This window comes from Tyto alba, unplaced genomic scaffold (assembly GCF_018691265.1).
Source record: "Tyto alba isolate M040663 unplaced genomic scaffold, T.alba_DEE_v4.0 Super-Scaffold_21, whole genome shotgun sequence".
NCBI lineage: Eukaryota > Metazoa > Chordata > Aves > Strigiformes > Tytonidae > Tyto > Tyto alba.
This window is the reverse complement of record NW_024881295.1, coordinates 5,762,940-5,776,347: the sequence shown is the minus strand read 5'-3', so window position 1 is coordinate 5,776,347 and position 13,408 is coordinate 5,762,940. Positions and strand designations below refer to the sequence as shown.

The following is a 13,408-nucleotide window of genomic DNA, read 5'->3' as shown; positions in this document are numbered from 1 at the left end:
GCCTTTATTGTCTTGACTTAGCCAGGCAGGTTGTGCTTTTACTAGTCGGTTGGTCAGAGGAGAGTCCTGTATACTTAGTGTGAGGAGAGGGTCAGTGGGAGCTCACCCTGTATTTGCTTCTGTGGTTTGATGAAAAAACCCCATGTTCTCGATTGTCCTTATGGGGCTGTCCACTTGCTTTCTGAAAAGCAAGTGAAAAAGGTAGCATTCAAAGGAGTGCTAAAAGTTATTGCCTTGTATTCATATTAAGATTAGCACAGCCTCACTGACTGGAGTAGCTGTTCCCAAGATCTCTGATGGAAGAAGTATGAGTACAGGATTCGTCAGACAGCATTACCTGGAATAATGATGTTTGGCAATTTGGTGAAATTAGATGTCTTAGTAATACTGCACATATAAAATTGTTGCATAAGTTTTGTTTGTAAGGAAAGTTTTAGTCAAACTGTATGCGTGTTATAGAACATGCACAGACTTTCTTATTAGCATCTAACCCTGATTACTGGGTTGAAATTCACGTGGTCTTTGCAGGTAGCAAAACTGATAAGCTATAAAAAGTCTTTCCTTTATAAATTCTGAATGACTGACTGACTTGTTGAGGCTACCTGGTCTCATGCTGAAACTGACGGCAGTTGCAGTTCATGTGATGTGGTCACAAGTCTACTCCAGGCTTAAACCAGTGTCATAACCTTTGTTATTTGGCCAGAGCTATCAAGCAGCCGTGGGCTCTTAGTTACTTCTAGTGGCAACTTTGGGGACTTTTAAGTAGTGCGATGTAGTGTTTCAGAAGGATGAGAGTGTGCGCAGACCTTATCAGAGGTTTGTGGAACTGTGTAGCCAGCACGCTCCCTTTCTTTTCCCATGTTTGGAAGGAATACTTGGCATAGTCCAAAAAAGAGTTCTTATCAGTCTGCTGATGCCTTATATTGACTGTCATCCTCTACAATCAGGTGGCATAGGGAGTTTTGACTACTTATTAGAAACCTGTACGTCCTGAAAACCTTGTGGTTTTCTCACTTGCTCTTCGGTGGTTCTTTAATGTCTTCATTTTCTATTCATACCTCAATACTGTAGTTTTCTTAAAGGGCGTTATGAATTTTAAACCATGGAGAAGGGGTTGCATTTCGGTCGTGATTTTTGTATTGTTATGCTTTTAATATTTTATGTGTTATGTTATAAAAATATTAGGTAAGATAATGTCCTACAGGAGAGTAGGATACATGGCCTAGCTCATCTTGTTCTAGAAAATAGATTACAGTGCTCACTGTTGACCCTAAGTGGTCAAGGAGGGCAATGTAAATTTTCTTAGTATTTTTTTTAGAAGAAGCTCTTAATTCAGAATTGCAAATAGCTCTATTTTTTCTCTTTGCTTTATCTTACCTACTGAGATTTTAGTTCTGAGCTCTGTTTCTCTTGCACATGGCGTATTTGTTGCAAGGGGAGAAAAGAAAATACCATACTTGTGTTGGAAAATAAATGAAGTTGAATTCATATTTATTATAAGTACAAATATATTTTCTTACAGCATTTTGGAATTTTATCACTTTTAATTTAATCTGACTGCTTTTGCAAAATCTCTCTGAACTTTTGTTTGGTTTTTAGTTGAGTGGTCAGGGGACTCAACTGAATCAAACCATTGTTTGCTTTTACAGCTATGTATGATTTTATTTATTTATTTACTTACTTACTTACTTTTTAGCAGGCTTTATAAAATATGTAAAAGTAAAATCTCTATCTTTGGGGTGTAAATGGTACTTAAAAGGCCAATTGCAAAGACATCTCGTGGGGGGTGTGTGTGTGCACCTTGGAAACCGTAACTACTCTAACAATTTCCACATAAACACCTGGACGTTTGTAAGAATAAGAATGCTCTTTATGATTGAAAGTATTTTGCTTCATAACAGATAATTAAAATAGCACAAGGCTTTCACTGTAGTGGTCTTAGTTGAATGCTTTTCAATTTTTCTAGTATGAAGAAAAAAAGATCAGAATGATACTGGGGTATACTGGTCATATACCCTAGTTAGCTAGATGTCAGTGTAATCCTGCTGCATAACTAGGTGTTGTATATAAAGCCTCAGTCAGTTAAAAAATAATTTTAGCCCAAGTGAAATGACAGTGTGTTTTTATGAAGAAGCATAAAGAAATATAAAGCCCCATTATATTATATGATAACAATATAAAGGTAGAATAGTAAGCTTTGGGAAATTTTGTTGACTATTTTAATTTTTTTTTTTTAAGAAAGAATGTCAGCGACTTTTTAATAATGGAGAGCTACTTGTTATCACCAATGTGCACATGAAATGGAAAGGGAACAGATTCTGGAAAACAACTTCTGTTTCAACCTTGCAAGATGGTGCATGAAGTGGTGAGTACATACGTGGACCGGGAGCTATCTTGGCATTGTTTTTGAGCAACTAGAGAAGAAAAACCATTCAAGATAATCATTCTTTACAGAAATTCTAATGTATAGCCAACTGACAAGGAAAGAAATCTGAGCAAGTAGAGCCAGTAAATAGTTGATAAATGGAAACTAGTGGCACAATCAGGAGAACAAAGTAAAAATTTCCTCATGTTGTGATGGCTATTGCTGTGTTAGAGTTTTATGTAGAAGTTGTACAAAGGTGTTATTCAGTAGAATTTTGAATTATTAATAATTTAAAAGTAGGGTGCTCAGCACTTCACAGGACCTTTTTAGGAAATAGAATGCTGAATATTCATTGAATGAAAAAGTACTTGTCTAGTAAGGTTAGACTAAATCGTTCCTATCCTTGAAATAAAACTAAAATATCTCAATCTTAGAGTGTGATATTTGGCATGTTTTACAAACATTAAGTTGATATGAGGAAATTGTTGTGTGACCAGATTGCATGTGGCATTGAGATGTTGCCAACTCTAATTCCACTTCCTCATACCAGTTGTCATATTTTCTGCTTATGAAACAATATTTATTTATAAGTGCATTGCATGTGTCTTTAAAGTATCTAGGAAGTATAATTTCTGTGTTCACTGAAGGGCTTCTTGTGCACTGATTAATACAAATTATAAAATACAGTTCATTGGTATTCTAATCCTGACTGAGGCTTGAGTTGTTACATGACTGGTTTGCGTGGTTGTTTGCTGTGTTTTAAAATGCTGTGTAAGCATAAATTGTAGAAAATTTTTGTATTTTGGAGATTGAAAGATTAGAACTACCAAACAGGCATAGTTTGTTCTCTAGTAGTATATTAATCTAAATTTGCTGTTTTAAATTCAAGTTGTCTAATGCCTGTGGAAACGCTAAACAGTATGAGATAGGTTATTTGCCAAATGCTTGCAAATCTGTCCCTTTCTAGAAATGTAGATATACTATCATATTTAAAAAAAAAAAATACATATATATATATATATAAACTAAGAACTTATTCACTTAATCTTTCCAAATAGTAAAATAAACTTGTTCAAAGGTGTGTCTGCCTTGAGAAACTCAGAGTAGTGAGCAGCTACTGAAGGTGTAAGGTTCTTTGGCATTTGTTTCCAGGCAGCTGAACTATATGTGAAAGCAAGTTAGTCCAATATTTTCATCTTTCATATTTTTGCATCTCATTAGTCTGGTTTTAGTTTGTTGGTAAGTATGTAAAAGGAAACGAGAGCTGCTGTTCGGTATGCAAATTAACTGCTGGTTGAGTAACTTCTTACTCATCTATGAGTGTATAATATCCTGGAGCTGAGAGCATTTATTGTTGTGAATAGTTTTGAGTTTGTATTTTGCATGGAAAAATGATACCATAATCTGTCCTAGTCTTATTTAGATTTAACAGAAAAATGGATCATTTGAAATTCTTCTACAGCCTATGATTAAGGTTTTAAGGCAGGGCTTACTGTCTTCTTGTATGTATTCGTGCACCCAGCACAGTTATGCTCTCTAAGTTCTATTATCTGCATATAGGCTTGTATTGCCATTCATTTTTTTCTTACACAGTTTGCTATGTGCCTGTTTTATTTTGTTTTAAATAATTATTTACTGGAAATGATTGATAAAACAATTCACAGAAGAAAAACACTGAATTAAACCAGAATGTGAATGTTCAGATAGTAAGAATTTTTGTCTATTTGCAAACTCCATTTGAAAGTAAAGACTTTAATTACTGTTGACGTTTCCTAGCCTCCTGTTAGTGTTACTGCTTCAGCAAGAATGTTAGAAAGTAGATAGCACTGGAGTCACAGTGCAGACTTACATTAAACAAAACAAAACTTCCTTGCATCTTTTTTCAACATGTATGGAAAATGTTCCTAGAATAGGAAGGCTGAAAAATATAACATGGAACCATTTGGATTTGAGCGGAAGGAGGAGGGAGAAGGTGGGTGTTGCATCAAGAGACTGCTTTGGAGACTCCTGGATTAATTAGCAGGCAGTGCTTTATGGCATTCTTTACAATAGTGCTAATGAATGCTCCATTACAATGGTGGATGAATTTACCCACTCTGATGTTAAAATAAAATAAAATTATTTGCAGCTTCTAGCTCATAGTAAATATTGTTGGCTGGTAGGCAATTTTCAGGGGAAGATTACAAGAACTATGCATTGTTACCATAAAAATTTTGTTTCTATTTGAAGCTAGAACTAGATTGTTGCTGAAGGTTAGGATAAGAATAATTTTAAAAACTAGCCAGCATGCACAGATTATTGGACACTGAAGTTTATTCAGCAGAATTGAAAATGGTCAAGTGTGGTTCTTCAATCTTTTTTTCGTAGTCTGTAGGTAAACATTCAGTTTGGAGTAAGTTTGCTGCATTGTGAGGGAGTTTGGAGTGGTTTTTTTGTCAGTGTAAGATGCTATATAGATGCAGTTTCACTGTAAGAGAGCTATGTAAACAGGGGAATGTTGTGTCTGTGGAAATGACCAGTTGGTTGTTGGAAATTTTGCTCTGTGAGCATAAGGTAGACTTGTATTGTTATGCTGCATATATGTGGAATTCAAAAATTTTGTAGTGTGTTTATTCATATTCCACAGAGCTGCCCAAGAGCACATAAGAAATTTGAACTGGGTTTTTGCCTCTGAAATTAATTATTTTATATATATATGTATTAAAAAATTTGTATTTATTCTTATCCACCTCAGGACAAAAGACTGTTGTGTATCGTTAAGCAGGCCAGTCTGATTAGAAGCAAATCAGGTAGCAGCTTTACTATGTATGTAACAGACAAGTAGCACAGGATACTGCTTTTCAAAAAAGCAGCAGCTGTACATTTTGTGTACTGTGTTTCCATAGAGATATAACTGTACATAAATAGGCTAATATTTTCAAACAGCTGTCAAATGTTCAAATTAAATGTATGTTTTGGGGCACCTGATTTTCAGCATACTGAGCTGCCATAATTCTAATCAAATTTATAAGGAGTTGCATTTTCTCAAGATTTTCAATCCTGTGGAAATGCAATAGTGATGATCCTTTAAGAATATGGAATTTTGCATTTTGCAGCTATCATTTGTTTTATTTCTCTTCTACCCTGTGTGTGTGTGTGTGTATATGAATGAACACATAAGTATGAAAAAAAAACAGAATTGGATGTCCCCTCTTTGTGGTGTTCCTGATAGCTCTGCAAATATGAGGCTTACGGTGAGAGGTGTGGCTACACAGCACGGCCTGATCTCCCAACTGTTGTTACAGATCAGTCAGGCTCCCTCTTCATGCTTCTTTCCTTTGCTACCGTCCACGTGTTTCTATCCTGCCTCTTTGCTGCCCTTTAGTGAGTCTGTTCAGCTATCTCTAGCTGTGTTTTTCCTGTGTTCTACCGGCTGAATTGTTTCACTGAGGCTGTGTCTATGCTAGGAAGTAAAATATGCCAGGGACTGCTCTCTGGACCTGGAATAAAGTGGCAAGATTGCACACACCTGACCATCTTCCCTTCTGAAGCAGCATGGTTGCATCCAGAGTGCCGGTGGAGAGCAGTCTGCTGCTCTGCATTTGCTGTCTCCTTAATCGTGCCTGTGCATTTGTCTGGGAGAGTGCCAAGTTGGTATGGGCCAAAATGGTGTCAGAGAGGACACTAACAGCATGGCTCAAGCTTGTGCCCTGGCCCTGTTTTATTTACTATTACAGATGTGGCCCGAGAGGTCAGACAAGTGCGAGAGCCAGCACAGGCAGGATGGAGCTGTGTGGCTGGAAATGAGGAAGGGAGAGAGAAGGTGCAGGTCTGACAATGTCAGGGAGCTACGGAAGGGATACCGTTTCGATGTCAGGGAGCTATTACATTACTTAAGTTGGCTTGCCTAACTGTACCATTAACGTAACGTTATTTTGCAACCAACAACTTTGGTTTGGCTCTGCAGGGGGCTGTGAGTGCTGTGTCCTTGTAACTGCTTTTTCAAAGTCTGATTCAGTCAGCTGAAATGCCTTACAAGGTAAATTAAAACTGGTTATATGTAAGTACATGTATGACTTTTTAAACAGGTTTTCTTATCCTCGCTATTTCATCAGACTGTTGTTTTTCTTCCACCTCCCTGTAATTCAGGTGCTTCCTTAGTTAAAAGAAGTGGGGAGGAGGAGTGGGGTGGCAGGCAGGCAGCAGTGGTGATACTATTGTTAATATGGGGCTGCTAAACCGGTAAGTAGACAACCTTCATGTCATGTGAAGGATGAGCAGAGAGCTTAGATGTCAGGAATATAATTGGTTATATTTTGACATTTTTTGATCGTGCAGGACTGTGAGGCTTGTGATCTCTATACTGCAGCAAGTGACCTGATTTAGAACTGTGAAGTCATGTGCCCCAAGTATATCCTCTATCTGACGTGTCAGTAGCTTGGAAGTACAAGTACTTGATGTCCATTTGCCAAAAAATGTAGATTCATTGCATTCGTACCTGTTGCCAAGACTCCTGTCAGCAATGCTAATTCAGTGTAAACTTTATTTATGCATGGTACATTTATCATAACAAAAAGCTTTTTTAGGTAGGAATTTCTAAATTACCAGGACAAAAAACTAAAGGACTTTTTCTTAACAAAAAAAAAAATCCAACAACAACAAAAAGGGAAAGAATTTTATTTCACATTCCACTCTGGATACTCTGAGTTGTGTCATGTCATTAAATCAAAGTTAGTTTATTTTTAGAAATATTTATTTATTTATTTATTTAAATGTAATAACTGAGTATCCCGGTTTCGACTGGGATAGAGCTAATCGTTTCTTTTTTTCCTTCTTAGTAGCTGGAATAGTGCTGTGTTTTGGATTCAGTATGGGATTTGATATGAGAGAAATGTTGATAATGTACTGATGTCTTTAGTTGTTGCTAAGAAATCAAGGACTTCTCAACTTCTTGTGTTCTGCTAGTGCACAGGTACACAAGAAGCTGGGGGGGAACACAGCCAAAACAGTGTACACAAATTGGCCAGTGGAATATTCCATATCATCTAACATCATGTTCAGTATATAGATAAGGGTTGATCAGGAATCTCTGCTCAAGTTTTTGGGATGGTGGTTTCAGGATTTCTTTCTTCTCTGGGATCACTAGCCAGGAATGGGCTGGGCATCAGTCAGTGGGTGGTGAGCAATCACATTACACATACTTGTTTGTATTTTCTATTATTACTGTTATTTATTTTCTTTTATTTCAATTATTGAATTGTTTTTATCTCAACCTACGAGTCTCCTTACCCTTACCCTTCTAACTCTCTCCCCCATTCCCCGGGGATGGAGGAGGGTGAGCGAGCGGCTGTGTGGTGTTTGGCTGCCAGCTGGGTTTAAACCATGACACTGAACAACAAGAGCCTGAAGAAATGCTTTGAAGTAATGAGTAAAGTCGTAGTACACTGAAGAATAAGTAAACTACACAACTCCTTGTGCTGTTTACAGAAGACATTAGATTTTGTCTACTGGTAGAAGAGTATGAAAGCTAGCCCGTTGGGATTACTCAACTGATTTTCAAAAAGACACTTGCAAGCAGAAGGGGCCAAAATCTGTAATATCTTGTCTGAGGATCATTCTCTTTTATAGGATATAAATCCTTCTGTTGAGCTGAATTTAGGTTATCAGATATGTCTTGTTATTATGTCTGGGCAAGGGAATAAAGTTTATCACTCAAATAAAACAACTGAAAATACACAGTAGTGGTTTTCTCTGCTAAGAAGGTGAATTCAGGCTTCTTGAATCTCTTCCAGAAACAGATGTAAATTCCACTGTAGCTTTTCAAATAGTGAATAATCATAGCCTGTTATGTTAGGTGATGAATCATGCCAGGGGTTGCAGATGGTGAGAAGAGTGCAGCTGTGCAGATACTGGAGGAGCAGAGATAGAAGACTAGGGGACTCGCGGGGACGAAGGAGGTGGTTTGAGGATGGGTTGACATGGCTTATGAAAAAGAGGGGTAAGACAGCTGAAAGAGTATTGAAGCTGAGTGTGCCAGGGTAAAGCCAAAACTGAAACCTGAGATTTGGGAATGGGGCCACTGCTGAAGACTGAAAAGGAGATATACTTGAGGCAGAAAGATATTTTTTGTTGTTGTTGATCTTTGAAGCAAAAATTGCAGCATCAGATACCAAAGTAATTGGACTTTTGTCCCAAGCCAAAACAAGAAGGAGATTGATCTTAGATGTGGAAGTTTAAGCTGTAAATGAAAAGAGAAAACTAAGAAGCTTCATGTTCCTTTTAAAGGAATGTTGGGCATAAGGAGGAGAGCTATTGTAGTAACAGATGCAGATGTAAAGTTGTGAGGTTTTTTATTCTGATTGTTCTGAGCAGGACCTGTGTAATGAGATTGGGGTGGCAAAATTTGGGAGTTTGCCAGGTGGAGAAGTTGTGTCTGACTAAGTGTTATAAAAAAAGGGGGGATTGCAAGGGCTAGGTTATGGTTGAAGGGCAGGTAAGTTTGAAGTGAACCTTTTCATGATCTTACATATGACTTCAAAAATTTTATTACCAGTCAACAAACTCAAAACTACTTGATATTCATAAAGTATCAGATTATGTGTCATAATAATAATGTATTATTATATATAACATGTGGCTTTGAATTAGGTTGTATTCGTTTGGAGTACTTATGTTGCAGGAACACTCCTTTGCCCTTCCATTGAATATATTAAAGTATATGAATATGTTCCATTCAATATACTAAAAAGTCCAAACCATCTTTCAACTTTTTGCATTAAGTAATATTAATTTAAGAGATTTTTTTCTCTCTTTCTCTCTTATTACTTTAAAAGTATTGTTTCAAAACTATAGCTCTTCATTCTGGAAGAATGCTGCCATTAAGATGTCTGTAAGAGCTAGTATTTTTTTTGCCCACAGGTCAGAAATCCTCAGCCAAAGTGAATATTTAACCACTCTTTCAAGGACAGCCAATTATCTTTTTGTTAATAAAGTATGTGATTAGGAGTCAAAGTGAGGAACCCTGGAAAATTGTAGAATACTCAAAGTACTGACATAACTTAAGATACCCATTGTACTATTTGTGTGTTCTACAGACCTTAGGAAACACAAAGCAAAACCTGAAAGTGAACAGAAAAAATTAAAGAGGGGGCAAAAGTCCATATCTATCTTGGAAGACAGTTATGCTCCAAAACTGCTATACTGAAAGCTGTTCTCAGGATTGTTTTCTCTAGTTACCTAAGAAAGTCAGGTATATGCAATATGGTCTGCTGTCCTATCCCTCCATCCAATAACTTTGAACCTGCAAGTCTTGTCAAATTTGACAGAGGTGTAGTGGTTGCAAAGGCATTAAAGTTCTGTAATTTTTGTGAAAGTTGGTAACTGGAAAGAAGAAAAGAAAATACATTATTGACCGTACTGAGGAAATGATGCAATATGAATTCAACAATTATCTGTTCTGTTTGGCCTGTCAATTGCCAATCAACATAGGAGCACCAGCGAGCCAGTTGCAACACGTAGCTCTGAACCAGCTACAGTGTGTTTGCTGTTTGCATAGTCTGTGGTTCAGGGACGCTGTGTGGGGAGGGGGAACTGTAAGTGTAGTGAGAAGGGGAAAGAGCAGGGAGATATGAAAGGGTAATGTGGGGTGACTGGTATGAAAAATGTACGTCTTTGGGAGAAAATCAATAGAAATTAAAGTTTTTTATTTTTTTCTCCCCAAACTTGCCCTTATCCCTGTGTTTTAATGCTGCTAATAGTAAAAACTGGTATGAATTCTATGTTTCAAATTTGTGTACTGTCACACCTTAATGCTCTCAAGCTTTTATGTTGTTTAAAATCACAGAATTACATACAACTTCAAAAATGACATTACCAGTCAACAAGCTCAAAACTACTTGATATTCATAAAATATTAGATTATGTGGCAAAATAATAATATATTATTATTGTATATAACGTGTGGCTATGAATTAGGTTGTGTGCAGTTTAAGTATTTGTCACAGGAACATGCCTTTGCCCTTCTGTTGAACAGTAATCAAGGTTGAAATCATATGGCAATAATAAATACAGAACAAAAGATTAGTTAACTATTTATCCTTCATTTTACTACAAATGTAAACTTAAGGTAGGTATTTTTATTTATGACACATCAAAGATTGTAAGTTCTGAAGAGTATGTTACTACCAGTCCTGCCGATAAGGAATAACTGATAATATATACCAATTGCTATCACACATAAAGGTCTGTGAATATAAACCAAAAGAGATTCTTATATCCTAGTTTATAAGAACACATTTTAAGGTATCCATACATACACATGAACCCTAAAGAAATATTGAAATATTATCAGAGTTTGAGAAAAAGACTTTGATGGACTGCTTGACTCTGTTAGTGGCAATTGGTTTTTATTTCTTTCATAAATGTGGTATGCCTAAAATTTCACATTTGATAGTAAGAGTTACTAGACAGCTTTGCTTGTAAAAGTTATGATGTCTTTCTGGATAGAACAGCCATGCATATTGCGGTGGGGTGGGTTTTTCTCGTTTTTTTGTTTTTAACACGCATGTGAGCAAGTCAAACTTATGAGTTATAGAGGCTTATGTAATAGCACAGTCAAGATGTTTAATGGAAAATAGCCAGAAATTTTGCTTGGCGCTGCCTCTGTATGTATTAGATTATAATTTTAATTGACAATTTTAGTTGCACAGATGTCTTTAATTTATTACCTTCTGAAGTTTATTTTTACCATACGTAGTGAAAATGTACTCTGCAGAGACCTAGCAAGGGGCTTACATTTTATTTACTTCAAAATTTGATTATATCGGAGATAATAATTTAGTCACCACACTAAAATGCAATTTGTATTTGCCTTTTACCCTCAGATATCTTTATCCTTCAGTGAATGAAATCTCTATAGAATATCAAGATATAGTTAGAAAATTGTTGAGAAGCCAGTTTGCATAATCTGAGATGCTGTGATCACATGTGTAAGGAAACAATTGCAACATTCCAGTTTAGTCTTGAGGATCTAGTTTCCAATGAGCAGTGTGTTAGGACAGATGTCTAGGCTGTTTGTAAATACTGTACACATTGGAATCAACTTTGACTTCACCACTGAAACTTATTTTTACATATTATTTTTAGAAAAAAATGGATAATAGTTTAGGACATCTAATAGTGTATGCAGTTCATAAGACATAGTTTTTGTGGGATTTTTGGTTTGTTCCTTTTTTTTTTTTTTTTTTAAATTCTGGGCATACTGTGCAACCAGATTTAGTCTCAATCTGAGCACCAATTTCTAAAGTCAAGATATCCCTAACTATTAATCAATTCAAAATCTTGGCTTCTGTAATTAGTTTGTCAGACATTTGTACAGTGTTGCAAAACTTAAAAAAAACAGATGACTTCCACATAAACAGATAAGGAGTTTTGGGACACATGGGGAAAGTAAAAGAGCTTTGAGATCATTAACAAGGTAATAAAAATATATCAAACACTCAGATGACACATTTGTGTGAATGTGACCTTGGATCTTGGATCAAATAGTAAATACAGAAATGTGTTTGTCCGAATGTGACCTTGCATTGGTTCAAACATCAATCATAAATCAAACACTAGCTTTTAATGTACATGGAAAGACAACAGCCTCTTAAATGATGCATCAGATCTTTTTTTTCTCAGTAGTTGTGGTTTTCACATGTAAGAGTTCAGCAAACACATGGATCATCTATGTGCTAAACACTATATTCTTTTAGCTTCATTGTCTACAAGGTGTTGTCATGAATGATTTAGAATCTGTAAAAGTTTGAAGCACAATTTTCTATGACTAATACAATTAACATGTATACTCATTTGAATCTTGCTCAAGCATGGAATAGTTTGAGTGGAATAACAGTGACTTGAAGAGATACCAACATTGAAACACATCGGATAAAGAGCAGAACCTGGAGATTTTTTGGAGAGAGGAAAAGAAGGGAGAGTGTGTTGCAAGCATAAACATATATATAACAGTGAAGTGGGGTTTTTATTAGAAACTGTAGAGAGCTGTAAGTAGTACTTGTGAAACTGTATTTGAATGTGAAAGAGAACACATATCAGAGAACACGGAGTACTCTGTAACGTAGTGGTTACTGAGATGTTGCCATGGCTTAGTTTCTTGCAGAAAAAAAAAGTTCCTATTTTTCTTTCAAATCTCGTTTCAATAAAATATACTTGCTTCATTGGTCATGCCTCAAAAACATTGGGTATTAACTCCAATCTGAATATTTACTTTACGTGTGTTAATATCTAATGTAATAAATTGAATAAACCTTCTTCATACTGTTGTCCAGGTTGATTTTTTTAGATGTCATGTTGATCATAGTATGCTTATTCTGTATATTAAGCGTGTAGTCAATTCTGAACCATGTGTCAGAGCTCATTATTTACTATAAAAGTGGAAACAGAGGTAGGATAAATAGAGAAAGAAAAAAATTATAAATTTTGCCAGTTTTTCAGGATTTCTAGGCATCTTTACAATAAAAGTTGAAGCAAGGCTAAAGACTTTAACATAAACTTTTCCACTTAAGTCTTTGAGAGTGCTTGCTTGGTTTAGAGTGAGAAATCATCTAGACGTCAGACTGGATTATAATGCAATTTAAAAAAAAAACAAGACAAAAAACAGAACCTCAAAAAACCGAAACCAACCAACCAAAAAAAAAACCACCAACAAAGAAAAGACCCCACCCAAAAACACTTCTTGAAGAAAATAGTGAACATTATAGGTTACCAATAACCCTAATATAATATTATATAGTTTGTTAACTAATATTACTATTGACTGATACGGAAGTCCTGACTAGTCAACTCTTACAAGAATTTAAAGGTTTCGGGAGACATAGATTTAAAAGAGAGATTTGAAAGCTTTACTTTGAAGCAGGTACTTCTGATTTCAGCTTCAGCTCAGCTTGCACTAGAAAGAAATGCAGGTCTTCCTATTCCCAATTACAGAAACCACCAAAGTATTCACTTTTTGGATAGGAAAGCTCACATTAGAGGAGAAAAAAAAAAAAAAAGGCAAACCAA

At 35.9% G+C, this 13,408-nt stretch overlaps 1 protein-coding gene across 5 annotated transcripts in view; it reads left to right on the top strand.

Moving 5' to 3' along the window:
• PPARA (peroxisome proliferator activated receptor alpha) overlaps positions 1-13,408 on the top strand; it is a 36,605-nt gene that overhangs the window by 1,103 nt on the left and 22,094 nt on the right. For 4 of the 5 annotated variants that reach the window (XM_032986396.2, XM_042795479.1, XM_032986394.2 and 1 more), the window contains one exon: positions 2,239-2,365. The gene's annotated coding sequence lies outside the window, so the exon portion shown is untranslated. The remainder of the gene's footprint in view (positions 1-2,238; positions 2,366-13,408) is intronic. The other variant, XM_042795480.1, reaches the window with a different exon arrangement.